Raw genomic sequence first — 16,088 nt, 5'->3', positions numbered from 1 at the left:
ATATGTCTTCCACACAGTCACTCATACACACAACTCATTAACACACACACACACACACTCGGTCATGCGCACAAATGGCTCCTGTGCACACACACACACCTTCACACACGTATATGAGTCAGAGCAGCAGTCCGGCAGGGTGGATTCCTTCATCTGCAGAAAGAGAGAAGTAAGTGTTTTAACCCTTTGTGGTTTCAAGGTGAGAAGACAACAAGACTCAGATTCTACTTTCATACAGCAGATTTGCTTTTGTTAAAGTCAAATTGAAATGAAATTTCATCATGATGTGATGCGACAGCATACAGATCAGCTTTGTAAAGGTCATGTGCTGTGCATTATTTAGAGACTCTCCGGGTGTTTGGACAAACGCCCCCTGTCTGTACGTATAGTCACTCAGATCATTTGATTTCCTGTTACAAAAACTTACTGCTCTATCATTGGTGGTGACACTGACCAATAGCCAGGCAGCAGTTACAACACATTCGTTTTCTAGCTAATATGATTGCATTTATACATTAATATGTAATAAATGGTATAAAGTATGTGGGTTTAAGTGGCTGTAAGGACATTTTTATGAATGTACATGAATGTATTTGTCAAAAATTATAATTTCTCATCTTCCTTCTATATATTTACATCTGCATTTTACTATGTTGTCATTGATTATCTGTTTATACAGTAGCCTCCACTTACAGGTGCCTACAGGAGGAAGTCGGCACATTAATGGACACTTGCTCACAACGGCACGTCCCGTGTTCATCTCGGCTTGCTGATTGAGCCACCACACAAACATCCACCAGGAGAAAAGTGCACCGCAACCGTCAGTTTGCAAGGTAGGCTAATTAACTAATTCCCTATTGGTTGTAGTACATTAAATAGATCAAGCCGGTTTGGTCTCTTATACACACCACAGCCTCATGTCTGTGTTCAAAGACCTGTGCACCTGCAAAATTGACAGACCCCCAGGGGCCCTCAAATGCACCAGGTTAATTTTATAGCAATCAGTTTACAACAATTCAACTGAAACTTTGGGAATATGGGATTATGCATCACTAAAGCACGATATCAACTGATATGATAAAGACCCTGATGCCTGGGACACACTGCCGGCTTTGTGTGTGCGTGACGGCTACCTGGCTGAGCTGCTGCGGCTGACACGCATGTGTGTCCACACCACATGTGTGCCTGCTGCAGAGCTGCTACTGCCAGCCCTGTCTTTGCAGACACTCAGCACCATGCTACTGTCATCTTAATAAACTTAAATTATCAATGTTAGCTATTTAGCATAACAGCCCTTTATGCTAATACCAGAAGTCATGTGACTTTTAAGATATAGAGAGAAAATGCTGCCCTTCACCTCTTCAGTTATATATATAATTATATCTTACACTGAGTTTGTGCTATGACTCTATGGTACACATGTAGCATCCCCTCTCTCCTTTAATAACATGCAACTGCTAAAATGGTTAAAAAATATAATGTTTACATTTTTCATGTGTGTGACATATTCAGACACACCCTCGACATTGAACCTATAGTGAAAGGTGTCAGTTATGTAATGTTGCTGGTATGATGCCAGTGTCACTATCAACAGATCGTTTCCCTGTCTATTTCACTCGGAACCACATGCGTCACGCATGACAAATAGGCGAGACACCGAAACCGTAGATGACACGCTGCGGCAGGGAGGCAGCTCATTTTTGCCCCAGGGCCCCACAGCAGTTAAATCCAGTCATGTAGGTGAGAAGAAGCAGGCAATGGTATTTAATGTGTTGTGTTACAGACGTTGCCTATTGATCTAAGAACAGTTCCTGACAGTAAAGCACACTCCAATCCAATATCAATACACTAGCAAAGTTACCTTTAACTGCTCCTCTGCTTTAAAGGTACAGCATGAGTTTTGTCATTCATGTAAATGTGATTTTCTGTAAGTCCCATCTGTGGTATCTCATATATTGATGCTACTAACAGTAAAGCATTGGCCATGATTACACAGAAAAACAACTTTGTACTTTTGTGGTTTACAATGGTTTGGTTGCAACCAACACCTTTCCTTCAAACCACTGCCTACTGTGTAAAGCACAGCAGGAACCAGGTGTGCACAGAGTTTCCTCACTGTTACCTTTCACTCTCAGCTCTCTCTGTCTCTCCCACACAGTCAGTGAAACAGCTCAGTCTGCTGTATGCTTGCTTTGTTGGGGCCAAGAGGAAAACGTATTCAGGATGCTGTGGTCAGCACCTCCAGTCTATTCTCTTCCTCTATTGACTGTTGTCTGTGAGTGTGTGACATGTGAGCCTCCGAAAGACATATTCAGACCCTTTACCTCAATACAGATATGATGTAAAAGTTTATCCATTACAGGTAAAAGTGCTGCATTCACAAGCAAGAGTGTGTGAGAATTATCAGCACAAAGCAGCTAATGCTCTGCACCATGTGACTGTCAGCGTTATAAGCTCAAGTCATCAACGTTCGCTATTTAGCATAACTTTCCTTTATGCTAATACCAACCTGAATCTAGCTGAATATACTATTAGGTAGCCTGCTAACCTTTAGCTATGATTTTACTCATTCATACAAATCCATCCATAATATAAACTTATTAATTTTATTTGCACAAATTATGATATTTTCATAGTTCCCAACTGTCCCCTAAAAAGCCACAGTGTACTCATTTGATCTAAAGATGGGTAATATATCAAAGAAAAACCAACATGAGGTGTCTTAATAAGGCATCGGTGCAACACAGGCCTCCTGAGCAGCTGCAGGGCTCCTTGGCAGAGACTCTACAAATCAATGAAACTCTACTGGGAGATGATGGAACATCATTCTTCCAAAGACTTTCCCTCATTTTGTGTTTTGATGCTGCTGGAGCACCGAGTCTAACACATCGCTCCAAAATCTCTCATAGATGTTCAGCTGGGTGGAGGTCTGGTGACTGTGTAGGTCAGTGCACATGATTCACGTCATTATCATACTCATTAAACCTTGTGTCTTGTTTGTTAGCATCTGCACTCATTATACAATCTCCTAGAAATTACATTTGTGTACAACTAAACTGCGACAGTAAAATACATCATTTCTGCCTAGATTATGTGTAGAGACGATGTCTGAATGAATGAAGCAAAACATTTATTAACAGCGGCGGAGTCACCAGGATGTGGTTGGGGTGGATGTAAGGGGTATGAAGCACATAACTGTCACACCAGAGACTGGGGTTTGCCTCCACAGTCCTGCCTGTGGTTAGTCTTAGGCAACAAAAGCACTTTGGTTGAGGTTAGAGAAAGATCATGGTTTTTGTTAAATATAGTTAAATAAACATGTTGTGTCTGAAGTCATTATGAACTTTTTCTGTATTAAACCTTACCAAATACATTGTCTGAGAACATTTTCACTGGTACGTTCAGGACTGACGTATTTGCGACTTGCCAAATATGTAAATTAACAACAAATCCTTGTTATGTTATTTGAAAATGTAATCCGGTTTCATTTAAGTTTCCTACAACACATATTTGCTGTTGCAGTTTAGTTGCATATTGACGTAATTTCTAAGAGTTAGGATTGTATTATGATGTTCTGCACAGTAATTCAGAATTCATTATCTACGTCATAGTCGGCCCATCTGTTAACACCAACTCAAAAGTGATGCGGATTTAGAAGTATAGGCTTCTAATTTGCAGTGAATTCTTAAAACCAGGCTAGAATTAGTTTGCAGTATGGCTTTTGGACGTAGAAATGGTTTTTACAGCTTTAACTTGGTTAGTGATTTTGGTTTTTGTGGTCTAACATGAATGTTGTCATTTCCTTGTCGTGAGGGCTGCATTGATGAAGTCGAGGGGAGCAGTTTACTGGACATGTTGCTCCGTGTGGAAAGTGTGGGCAGCGGAAATCTCTCTGTGTTTGGTCACTACTGATGAAGGTTTGACTGGACCATGTGGTCATCCTCAGAATAGAAATGATTAAGTCCTACTCCTATTATAAAAAATGTTTCATGCTTGAAGCTGCATAAACTTTCTGTTTTGTTTTTGTTTTTTTTTGTGGATGGAGAGCGACAACAAGCTGAAGTTCACACGTTTGACATAGTGGCTAAAGTAAGCGACCATATTAACATATTGAAGTTTAATATGGTGAAGATTTTAAAAAACTGCTGCCCATTTGTCAACATGTTTCTGGCTCTGTTTTGGTCTCCACTCCTGAGGGAAATATCTGACTCTTAAGCAGCTAAATGTTCCAATATGTTCATCAGCGAGGCGCTTACAGTGTCTGTCCACTGTTTGCCGAGGATAGGTCGTGTACAGCTTCCTTCTGTGGCTGGAAACTGAATCAATGATGTTTTGGACTGTAAAACCAAAATCACGAGTTGAAAGAAGCTGAAATTCTCCTTACAGCTGAGGGGAAATGTAGAGGCAGGAAGTTTGTTTCATCAGCAAGTTACCCCAGAAGTGGGTATGCATTTTGCTACAGTGGCTAATTCCTGTGTTTACTTTGGTTGGACTGAAATACACATACATACATAGTTGTATAGTTGTTTTGACAGATTGTTTTCCGAATCTCTACAAGAGAAGTGACGGATGCAAAGTTACCATGCCCCACAGATGTCCCCTAAATGCCTCATATGCAGACAATCGGTAGAGGGTAGTTACAGCACACATCATCAGGGGTCGTCATCAGGGGTTTTGGGGCAGCAGCAGTTCACTGTGTACAGTCTTTATAGGAGGTTTAAGGGGGTTTATAGATGTCATTGCAAAATGTGCCAATGTGTTCGCCTCTCCTGATGGTGTGCCTCTGATTGTAATGGATGTAAATATGAAAATATGACCCAGATTGAAAAATGAAAAAAATGCACAAGAATATGTTATTAATATTTATTAATTTATTGCACACATTGAAAAAAGAATTTTGATTTATTATTTATTATCATTATCATCATTCGTAATTCATTGCTGCAGAGCCTCAGTAAAGACACACTGACAAAGAACACACTGAGGACAACTAGCAGGACAGGAATGGCAGAATTTGAAAAGACAGCAGACGTAATAAGACAGGACAAATTTTAGTTACATAACTCATTTAAATACTACCTGTCCTCATTGAATAATTATGAGATAACACAGGTACAGTCATACTATATCTGCAACAGGAGAAGAAGTCGCAGAAGAAAGGGAGAAAAGAGAGGTTGCATTATCTGTGTTGAAAATTTTAGGTGAGGGCTGAGAGAGGAAGTCGACCTTTTCATGTCTCAGGCCTCATCAACAGGCCCTCCGCACACACACGCACGCACGCACACACGCACGCACACATGCACGCACGCACGCACAAAAGCAGAACATTGGCCAATGCTAAAAAATAGAAATTTGCTTTCTCCCGCAGTCTGGCATGTTTCTTTACACAGATGCTCACACCATGTGACCCTGGTCCTCTCTTTTTAAAATTTTATCCACATGTCCTCATTAAAAATATGGACTACTTCCCATGATACGTGATGTCCCTTTGATAAGCGCTGTAAAAAAAGAAAAACTAAAACACACTTCCTCCACTTTCTCTTCAAAAAGCTGTGGCTTTCAGAGAGAATATGACTCTCTCTCTCTCTCTCTCTCTCTCTGTTCGTGTGTTCATGCACATACAGTATGTGAGCCTGTTTTTGTCTTGGTATCAAAGCATCTCTATATGTGATCAGCGCTGCAGTGTCAGGCGCAGTGTTGCAGCTCTTTGGCTCAGTGTTACATCAGCCTCACTGATGCAGATATGCAGCTCTGTAGCAGCTCAGGCCAATGTATACCACCAGACTCATCGAGGCAAATCAGGCCCGGAGCTCCAGAGTCAACTTAACAAATCCATGCTAATGAGGGGAAAACCACAACTGAGCCATAGCAAAGAAAATGTTACCAACTTAACCAAACTGCTGCAAAAGAAAGAAGTGAAATGTAAGAGAATACACTGACACAACCAATTTAACTCAAACTAGTCCAGACTAACTTGATATGCACAGGCGACCGTGCCACTCTGTGAGACACTAATCACAACATTCATGAGTCAGAGGACAAAACATGTCAGAGTAAACCAAACCACAAAGCACCAAAACACCCCATTCACAGAGAGACCAAACAGGATCCAAATTAAAAAAGCCAAATCAAACACGCCCAATTTAAAGGAGCCATTTGTAAGTTTTGCTTTTGCTACATAACCAGTGTTAGCAACTGTCTACGTCCTTACCAGTCGGGAATAAGTCAAGTCGAGTTTAGCATCAAACTTCATTCCTTTACTTACCAAGAGTAGCAGCAGTGGAAATCAACGCCCTTGTTTTGCTTCTATTTCTTTCACTTCTTCTACTGAAGTTAGCATGCTAACCAGCTAGCCCCAGCCCTTTCTTGTCACTTTCTGATAGTGAGTCACTGTAGTGTCCAGTCCGCCCTGTAGCGCTGCTCAGAGGACACATGATGACCTCTTGTCTGGTAAATATAATGATGGCTGAAGGTTTCGGCAAATACTGGTATGTAAACAGCTCTTAATGCTAAGATTGGCTATGTAGCAACAGCAAAACTTACAAATAGCTCCTTTAAAAAGCACAAAATAATTAACTAAATTAACTGATTCACTATTAATTAACTAATAAATTAATGAATTAAATAAAACCAAATCAACCAGCAATGACAGAAATGGCAAATTAGCTTGCTAACTAAACTGGTACTAATTCACCTTCCAGCTAGTAAATAGCCAGCAGCCAGTTAGCTTAGCTCAGTGCAAAGGGGGAAACAGCTACCTTGGTGCTGTCCATAGGCAACAGAATCTGCCTTCTAGCACAAGCTCACCAAACACATTATTATACCTTTTTTATTTAATGTGCTAGGCTTTACTAACTGCCTACTTCATGCCTTAATAGTCATTTGCTCCAAGCATAGCTAGTTCCACCAAAACAGTCAACTTGAGGTAGTATTATGTGGTATTAAGGTACTGTAGCATACAAATAGGCTAATCTGTGCAGGTTTACTATTCAGTCATTTGGCAACAGCAGAGTAACATTTTACTAGCAACGTTATCTGTTTATTTCCTGATAGCAGATGTTTTCTACTTCACAGACTTGTACTTTCAACGTTTCTTCAGTGAAATAAAATGTAATGCAGTTGTTTATCTTTTGTACTGTACTGAAGATTTAACTGGGAGAGTTTCCAAGTTGCACAAGTTCTCCAGCAGTATCTATAGGAAAAATCAATGGTACTATTTACTTTGAAACTCTTCTGCACTCCACAAATTCTATACAAATTCCCTAAAAGACAAAAATAATAATTTTTTTTTGGTTTGTGTTTTTGGATTTACTGACAACAACAAATATGAAAACAATCATCAACCTTTTTTTTTTTTTTTTTTACACAGCCTAAGCATGACTTACAGTCACATGCTGGGAACATGGGAAACAAGACCAGACTCAGAAAAGCGATCTCAGTTCTCATATTACCCAACTAGACCAACCAAAAGAAGAAAAAGGTTTTAAAAAAAATAAGTTCAATTAAAGTTTTTGGAGAAATTTTATTAATTGAAAACATAAAATATGTACACAAGCAAAATCTGAATGAAATGATTTAAAATGTATAAAGTGTAAGAAAACAAGAGATTATTGGTTAAATCTAAAGAGACATTTTTACAGTGAGGGAAGGATAGTGAGAAAGCACCGGGTCATTGTTGTTTATCAGTATCACTGGTGCACAAAATGTAAAGAGTGGTGCCCATTGTGTCAGTATACTTGCAACTTACTGTAAAAGGCAACAAACTGAACTGAGTTATTGGAAATGATAAATTGTGTTTGACTGATGCACTTCCTGTACTGGCTCTCGAGCTCAACTTAACTTCCTGTTTACAGCTCCAACATCCCACAAACCCCTGCTCCTCTAATAGGAAATGCTACTCAGGCCTTCACCCAGGGCTGAAGCCAGCTAAGTTTAAGTGAGTAACTGAGAGATTTCATCGTGGTTGTTTCTGTTTTACTGTGAAACCTGTGAGACTGAAGTGTGGAACTTTGCACAGTATTTAACCCAGTTTGGGTCATGTAGGTTGAAAGAGCCAACCATTTCCAGCCCATAGTATGATTTGTATGCATGTTGTTTTCTGTCAACATAGCTGCTTTGTCATGTAACAGCTGTAAACATCTAATTTTGGTCATTCGTAGGGAGGAACTCAAGCTCATGAAATCCTCTCATGGATGAAAGTGTATAAAACAATGTATGTATGTAAAACTGAAGACAAGACCAATTTTTCATGTGTGGCACATTTACTTCCTATCTTTCAGTGTCCTACATAGTTATATAAGGCCCTGACGTGACCATTGTGTTTCTAAACCTTTCTCTAAGTGTTTTTGTCATGTTTTTTTATGACAGGAGAAATACGATATGTCACCGCTGAAACAGCTACACAGGAGCCTTTGTCCTCAACAAAGAACAGCGCACGGTGGAGTTTGCACGGTAGGACATTTTTTTACTTTACAAAGACAGGATCAAAATCACACACAGTTGCTGCAATTGTTTAAAGTCACTAAATGTCCCGGGGTCATATTTGTCTGTGCAAACAGGAGTTTTAGCTCACATTATAAAGACAACAGTAGAAGTTTCTGTTTAGGTTTTAATTAACCTTGACTTATTGTTAATATGTTTGCTTTGTTTCCTTTACTTTACATCACCACATGCTTCAGAGAAGTTTCCATGAATAGATGATTGGTGTCTTTGTTTTCCAGGCTGGACTTTGGTATTATTCTTATATTTAGCATTTTGGAAGTTGTGATTTTTATCAGCTCTTTCATTCTCTGGTTTACACGGCCACATGTACACCTACTTATATTCTCTTTCTCATTGCATATCATGTGCCACTTGTTTCTCAGCAAATGTGACATGTTAGTGTGACAAAAGCCATGTGAGTCTTGCAGGGCAAAATAAATGCCTGTGTACAGTTCAGGAAGTCAGTCTGTTTATACATTTGACAAATGCAGAACTGTAGCTTTTGGATGCTTAAAGCTTGTAGTTTTGTCTTCTCGGCCAACATTAAGAAAACAACTTCTGATGTCATTTAGCCATGTAGAAAATATTGGAAGTCCAAATGAAGAGTTTTGACGTGGGGAAGTTTGGCGCTCGGCCCGGGCTGTTGCCGTGCCCTTGGGGGTAATGACAGGTTTGTCTCACACAGCATATAATCGCTGGCAGTTAGAAGAGCAAACACGTCATTCAGTGACTCACAGCAAGATTCAGTGCTATTCTGTCTCATAATATTCCCTGAGACAAAAGAAGCTGTTATTCTCCTTTGGTTAAAGAGAAGTTAAATGACTCTTATAAGACACTTCTCAGGACTTAGTTTTCAAATCTTCTTTGATGCTAGTTTTCATGTGGTTTTTATAGAGAAATTCTCTCAAAGTTGAATTGATTACTTACATGGGAAGAAAGTCAAAAGCTCTATTTATTCAAACAGGACACTGAATGCATCCCACGTTTTGACTGTGGGAACAACTTTTCAAGAATCATGAATAGTGGTCAGGGCTGGTGCTGCCATTGAAGACACTGAGGTCATGCTCTGGGATCTTTCCCGGGAATTTAGTCATTTTAGCAACACTACGATTACATTCTTCCAAATATTGACTTCTGTTCAGAGTCCAGTATTTTCAACATATTTAAAATCTGACTACCTTTAGGAAAACAATGAATAAATAAATAAATAGGTAAATATGAATGTAAATATTTCTCCACAAGACTGGCAGTATAGAAATGTAATTTATAAATTCACATTGGTAGACCATCACTTGACAGTTAAGTGAACAAATGAAATATATAAAAAGAAAGTTGCATTGGCTGAACTTGGACTCATGACCTCAGTAGCCTATTTGTAAAATCCTCAGTGCTGTTCCAGACAAGTCATGTTGTTGCTATCATTCTTACATACAGTAGTTTAGGTGAATTTCAGGTGACGCTGTGAAGGTGTTAAATGGTGAAAAATTCATCCCATGTTGCATTGATATTTTTGCAATGTCTTCTGTTTCTCTTAATTAAAACTAAATTGCAGCCACCAAATTGGACTAAATGCTGTAAAATGATGCTATAATCAGCTATCAATGAGCATGCAAATGTTTTAGACTGAACACACCCCTGCTGAGTGGAACCTTTCCAGCTGAACCACTGCTTGGTTTGGACATATTCAAGTGATTCATTAGTGAAAGTGAGCCAAACAAGATCAAGTCCAGCTGTGAAACATTTACTAGATTATCTGAAACAGATTTAAAATGAAATAACTTTAATTTTACCACACACAATAGAATTTTAACATTGCCTTCATAGAAATGCGAAATTGAAAGTCCCATATCAAGACAGCTTTATTGGATGAATTGAACATAGTAGGTTAGCAGCCTCTCACTACATGTGTTGCTCTGATTAAGCTGTGACACACGTTAAGGTTTTTCCCTCATAAGACTTCCTCCTCTTCTGCCATGTGCCTCACCACACAGCTCCCTAATATTTCATCAGCCATTTGACTCACTGTGAAGAAGGCATGCAGACAAACACGTCTAATCTCTGTGAAGCTGGTGAAAGACCTTTTAAACTCCACTTAGGGTAAAAATCAGGCTCTGTTGCAAAAACTCAGCCACAGGTTTCAGAATCAAAAGCTTTCACATCTTCAAAAACAAAGGTATCAAAGCTGCTCAACTACCTCAGGCAACTAAACACCTTCACGCTCCTGAAATTTTTTCATTTTTTTTTATTTTTTTGCGCTGAACTCCGGGGAAAATGATGTGAGATACACCTGAATAAAGTGAAAAGTTGAAAGGCTTATGCAACAACCTTGATCAGATTTTCATTTACAGCTTTTATTTATTTTAGATATACAGTGTTTGCTTTGAGGGTCCGTGTTGCATAGCGTTGCATTTCGCTGTTGCTGTTGTCTTGTTTTTGTGTTTTTCGCATCTTGTTGCGTTGCTTTCAGTTGCACTGTGTTGCGCTATATTGTACTGTGCTGAGGTACAAATGCCTAAAATTGAGTGGTAAATTTACTCAGGGAGAACTAATTGAAATAAAAGGTGACAATACAACTGTAGATGTAGACACTCCACTGATTTGCACACATCAAGTTCAGTTGAGTTTTCACATGGAGCACAGCGTCTTCTGTTGGTGGAGATTTCCAGTTTGTGCTTGGAGAATTTTTTTTTTTTGGCTCACAAAACTGTGGGTGTGGGGTTTCAAAGAGGTAGGCATGGACCAAGCAGGAAAGTTCTGATGAAATACTCTGTTGCTGTGCATTATGGGCAATGTAGGATTCAGTGTCTTTGGGGCTTGACCCACACGTGAGACTAAGAATTTGAACATCTCTGAATTCACTGCCTCATATTTGATGATTCTTTCCTTTTTTTAATCTGTCTCTTGTCTTGTCTGGAGTGCCTCTATAAATATCTTTAAAGAAAAGCCCTGTGAACATGTTTTCATGGCGTACTCATCAGGATCGGTGAGTCAGTCATTAGGAATGACTTCACAGGGATATGAAAGAGGAAGTGCAGATCAAGCAGGCTACAATCTGCCCTAATATGAAACTATTAAAGGAGTAAATTCACATATTCATTAGAAAACAGTCAGCGTGCGTCCTGTGTTTCTCCAGATCTTCAAATGTTCCAGAAACATTTCAGCTTCATTTTCTTTTAACTGTCACGTCCAGCAGGTAGCACACACTTATTTATTATGATTCTTGTCTGTTGAGAGCAAAGTATGAAACGATACGACCTTGTTAAAGAGCCACTTAGTCCACAGAGGGAGGAGGTTGTGGTGGGTCAACAGTCGTTCTTTAACAAAGGAGACCACTAATTGCTTCCTGTTTTTGTACCAACGCTGCAGTTAACGTTGGTTTCTTTTAACCATCGGTGTTGTTCTCCAACTTCAACCAAATGATTCATATCTTAACCATGGTAATGAAGATGCTTTAAACCTAACAAAGTAGCAATTTTAACCCAAACTGCCATGTTTCCCTAACCAGGTCATTTTTGTGCCTAAACTTAAACTAATCCAGAAATTAAGGTCCCCTCCATTGAAGTCATTTGATATAAAATTGTGTCCAATGTGGTTTTTCCACAACAAAGTTGAATTACCTTGTTAAATTAAATTTAGTCCTTAGCCCTCACTGAAGAATCCTGAACCTATTGATATGCCAATATTGTTTATTTCAAGGGGTTTATCAAGATGTTTTGGCAACACTTTATTTTAGGGATCCTGCATTTTCCAGCTAATGCTCTAGCTAAGCTTTGCTCATAATTTCATAAAAAACTAGCTGATATTTAGCTGTTAGCTGATGGGACATCTCCAAGAAAATTACACAATTAGCTAATTATATGGGAAATGGATTGGTAGTTGCTACAGTTATTCAGTACCCACTTGTTCTATTCAAGTTTTTAAGACAAAAAATGGGAATTGATATGGTCTGTAAGTGACAATAGTTCACAAACAGTAATGCTTTATTTTACAGGTCCAATCATGCAGTCACTCATAATGACAGATACTTTTATTTTAGTTAGTTTAACTAATTGTGTTGAGATTATTATTAATTATTATTGATTTCCATGAAATAACTTTAATCCCCAGTGAATATTTGTTATTCATTCATTTATTACTGGAAACTTTATTCTTCATTTATGCACAATAAAATGTTAACAATGCCAATACCTTTTTACTTCACTGGAAACCCCATTCTTGGTGTACGTGTGCTGGACGCTTCATTTTTCCACTTAATACTTGTATAAGTTGCATATTGGACCACAGGAAATGATGTTGATTTTTGCAATGGTAGTTTTTTTTATTGCTTTTGAAGACACTGACAAACAATTCATCCTGCCAATAGAGATGTATTTTGTTGTTTAAATTTGAAGACTTGCTGGTACCCTAAATCACACCAATAGTTTGGAGGAGAAACCAGCTTAAAATGTTGTTCTATGCAAACATACTGGAAATAAATTTTTAAAAAAGGAGCTTTCGAAAGAGAAAAAGGAAATGAATAGGAAAGGTAGTTCCACCAAAGTGAGTGAAACCTGTTGCTAACGCTAACCGTGACCTCTAAGATACCTTGATTTCCCAGAAATGGAAACCAAGACAGTCCGAATAAAGGAAGTGGTATTTATCATGTTGTAAGTCAACCACTTTGTAACCTGCTGTAAGTTCATACATCAGAATTCGGTTAATGACTCATGTTCAACCACTGTCTGAGGTAACTGGGCTTCTCGTGTAAATGTGAGTAAATCCTTTCTGAGAAAACAGTAGCAGGTATACAGTAAATAGATCACAACATCTGTAGAAACAACATAGCAGACAAACATGACATGTCATCTATTGTCGGGCACTTCATGGCTGTAATGCAGAAGTTTAGGCTGAAGTACATTGCTACATATTTTTTTGGAGAAAAACACTTTGACACATTTCTCCTTCAACAACCACTTGGAGTCTAGTCTTCTTTGGCCAACATAATAATTAGATGAATAACCATTACCCTGTGATTCATGCCCTGCCGAGGGTATACCCTACCTCTGTCGCATTGCATGCTCAGATAGCCTCTACTTGCAAAGTTATGAATCACCACCATCTTCATCATCATCAAAGTATGTGTTCATGTTAACATTTCTTCGTAAAGTTGAATAAATTGAGTAAATTCCCTGACTAATGAAGAAAATTCATGTTGGATCCTCCACAGGCGGATGACAAGTTTACCAGAACCAAGTTTTCCGAGTTTCCATTAAGGATTAGTAAGAGCTAAACAATGCTAATAGTAGCAGCTAACTAATACAGAAAGTTGCATTCTGATACTCTCCATCACGTCAGCCTAATAACTTTTTGATGAAATAAAAAAACAAAAATACCCATGTAGTTATGTCTCTGTGTGGTAGCTTTCATGATAGTGGCAGAATCGGCCATTTCTGCTCAGAGTTCCAGCTGTGCAGGAGGAAACAATATAAGTTCAGCGATGCAAATTCTCCAAACACCATATCATGATTGTATATCACAGTTACTGCTCATGCAAACTCAACATTACCTACTGCGACTGCTTCACATTAAAAGTTTTTAACTGGTGAAACACATGTGACTTCTATTCTGAAACAGTCATAGTGTGTGTCTACTGACTAAGAATACATAATTTTTTGCCATTTTTCGCATTCTTTTGACAGCAGATTAGTTTTAAATATCGCAACTGGTAGATGAAGAGGTAACCAACTCCTTATTCAGATCATGGTTGCTCATTTCACCATGGAAATAGACTGATTACTGACTGACTTATGTATTAATACAATATAAGTTTGTGTGGCTGCACTGTAAAAATACTCAACACGTTAAAATCTTTTGTTTTGTTTTCTTACTTTGCATGGTCAATATACCATTTGCCATGCAGAGATAATGTAAAATGAATACATTTAAAAAAAATATTGAACATTAAAAAAACAGTTGTATTTCACGGTTTTCCCCCAGTAAAATGGAAAAAAAGCAGCATAGCTAAAAAAAAAAAGTTTGGCCTCATGTAGAAAGATGTTTCTGTTTGGAGACACTGAACATCGGAGGAAGGAATACAAATAGCTTTAGCACCTGATTTTTAGTTGCTGGCCAACCACTGCGGTAGAGCAGATTGCATCTTAGATTTAACATTGAGAAAGAGTTGGTGTGAAACAAATGGAAAAATTTTCATGGTGCAAAAATTTCTTGCCCCAAATGGTAATTTGCAGCAGGCCCAGTAGAAATCCCCCTGTGTGTCACAGTGGCTGCATATGTCAACAACAGTACAGTTAGCAGTGCATGGGGAAACTGGAAGAAAATAGAGGAAAAAAACAATTAATTTTCTATAAATATTCCTATTTTAATTTGTATAAGCAACAGTAACACAGTCATATCTGTCTTTCCCTGCTATTTACGGCCTAATTATGCAAAAACATATTCAATGAAAACCAATCAAAAGTTGCTACTTTGCTAATGTCTTTGCTGTTATGACAGACATGTCATTTGGAGTTGTTGTGATGTGGACACGGTCTTCTCACAGTCAGTTCAACCACATCTACAGCCCTCCTCAGGGGGTCATGGAAAATATGTCACTGAGCCAAACCAAAGCAAACAATGTATGGTTGAGTTAGTGTGAGAATAGTCTGTCTGTCTCTCTTCCTCTTCAGCTTTAATTCACTGTCTTTTTTTTTTAATCTAATTTTCATAAATCCATGAACTCATAATAATGACTACCAGTCTTTTTTTTTTTTTTTTTAGGTTTTTGTCTCTCCAACTTCCTCTTCTGCTAAAAATAAACATTTGTATCTGTCTAAATGAGCCTGTGCCAGCATGGCATATGTGTGACGCAGTGTTTTTCCAATTCATTAAACAGGGTATGTCATGCAACAAACTCAATAGCAGTAGATCAATGGTGATTATTCTTTGAAGTTGAGGAGACACACCTTTTTCTGTAAATGGAGCAAAAAAAAATAAAGAAAAACTATCTGAGTAGCTTCCTTTTGGGAAATTAGAAAACCTGCGATGTTTAGTTGAAGTTACTCACTTTAATTTGCTTGATTTAAGAAAAACAAAACAAAACAAAGAAAAAAACAACCAGCTGTTTACCCCTAGGTTTGCTTAAATCACTGTAGAGCAAGCCTGCAGGCACATGGACGCTCTCTCTCTCTCTCTCTCTCTCACACACACACACACACACACAAACATACAGAGTTGAATGCACTTGACCCTGTCTTGACGCCGTGCTCATCTAAAATCTTCAGGTACTTTCCATTTGGACCCGTCCCCACTTACTGGTAATCACACCACACTGTAAGTCCCCGCCCTCGTTTCTCTTTGCACCAATCAGTGAGTCCTTTGCCTCTCAGCCTGAGTTTAATCTGTGATCTTGTTGGGACTGCAAGGTGGCATAGCTGGTTGATGATGAATTCCCTCCCCTGACTGTCAGGAGTTCTTTGTCACATATTTTTTGCCTTAATGCGCTGAGGCAAATATTGCTCAAAGTACAAAACTAAATTGGAACTTAAATTATAACCAGCATGATATATTTAGATATTAATAATATATAATATAACATCTAGATAGATAACATAATAGATAAGTCTGAGCCC

General features: G+C 38.5%; 1 long non-coding RNA gene across 2 annotated transcripts in view; it reads left to right on the top strand.

Moving 5' to 3' along the window:
• The first annotated feature begins 53 nt into the window (after positions 1–53).
• LOC130181033 (uncharacterized) overlaps positions 54–16,088 on the top strand; it is a 34,194-nt gene continuing 18,159 nt past the window's right edge. The window contains exons 1-4 of one of the 2 annotated variants that reach the window (XR_008829513.1): positions 54–169; positions 680–833; positions 7,854–7,936; positions 8,368–8,451. This is a non-coding gene — a long non-coding RNA (uncharacterized LOC130181033). Of the gene's footprint in view, positions 170–679; positions 834–5,811; positions 6,489–7,853; positions 7,937–8,367; positions 8,452–16,088 lie in introns of those variants that run through there. The other variant, XR_008829514.1, reaches the window with a different exon arrangement.

Source organism: Seriola aureovittata, chromosome 14, assembly GCF_021018895.1.
Source record: "Seriola aureovittata isolate HTS-2021-v1 ecotype China chromosome 14, ASM2101889v1, whole genome shotgun sequence".
Taxonomy (NCBI): Eukaryota; Metazoa; Chordata; class Actinopteri; order Carangiformes; family Carangidae; genus Seriola; species Seriola aureovittata.
This window is presented reverse-complemented; position numbering and strand designations above follow the sequence as displayed.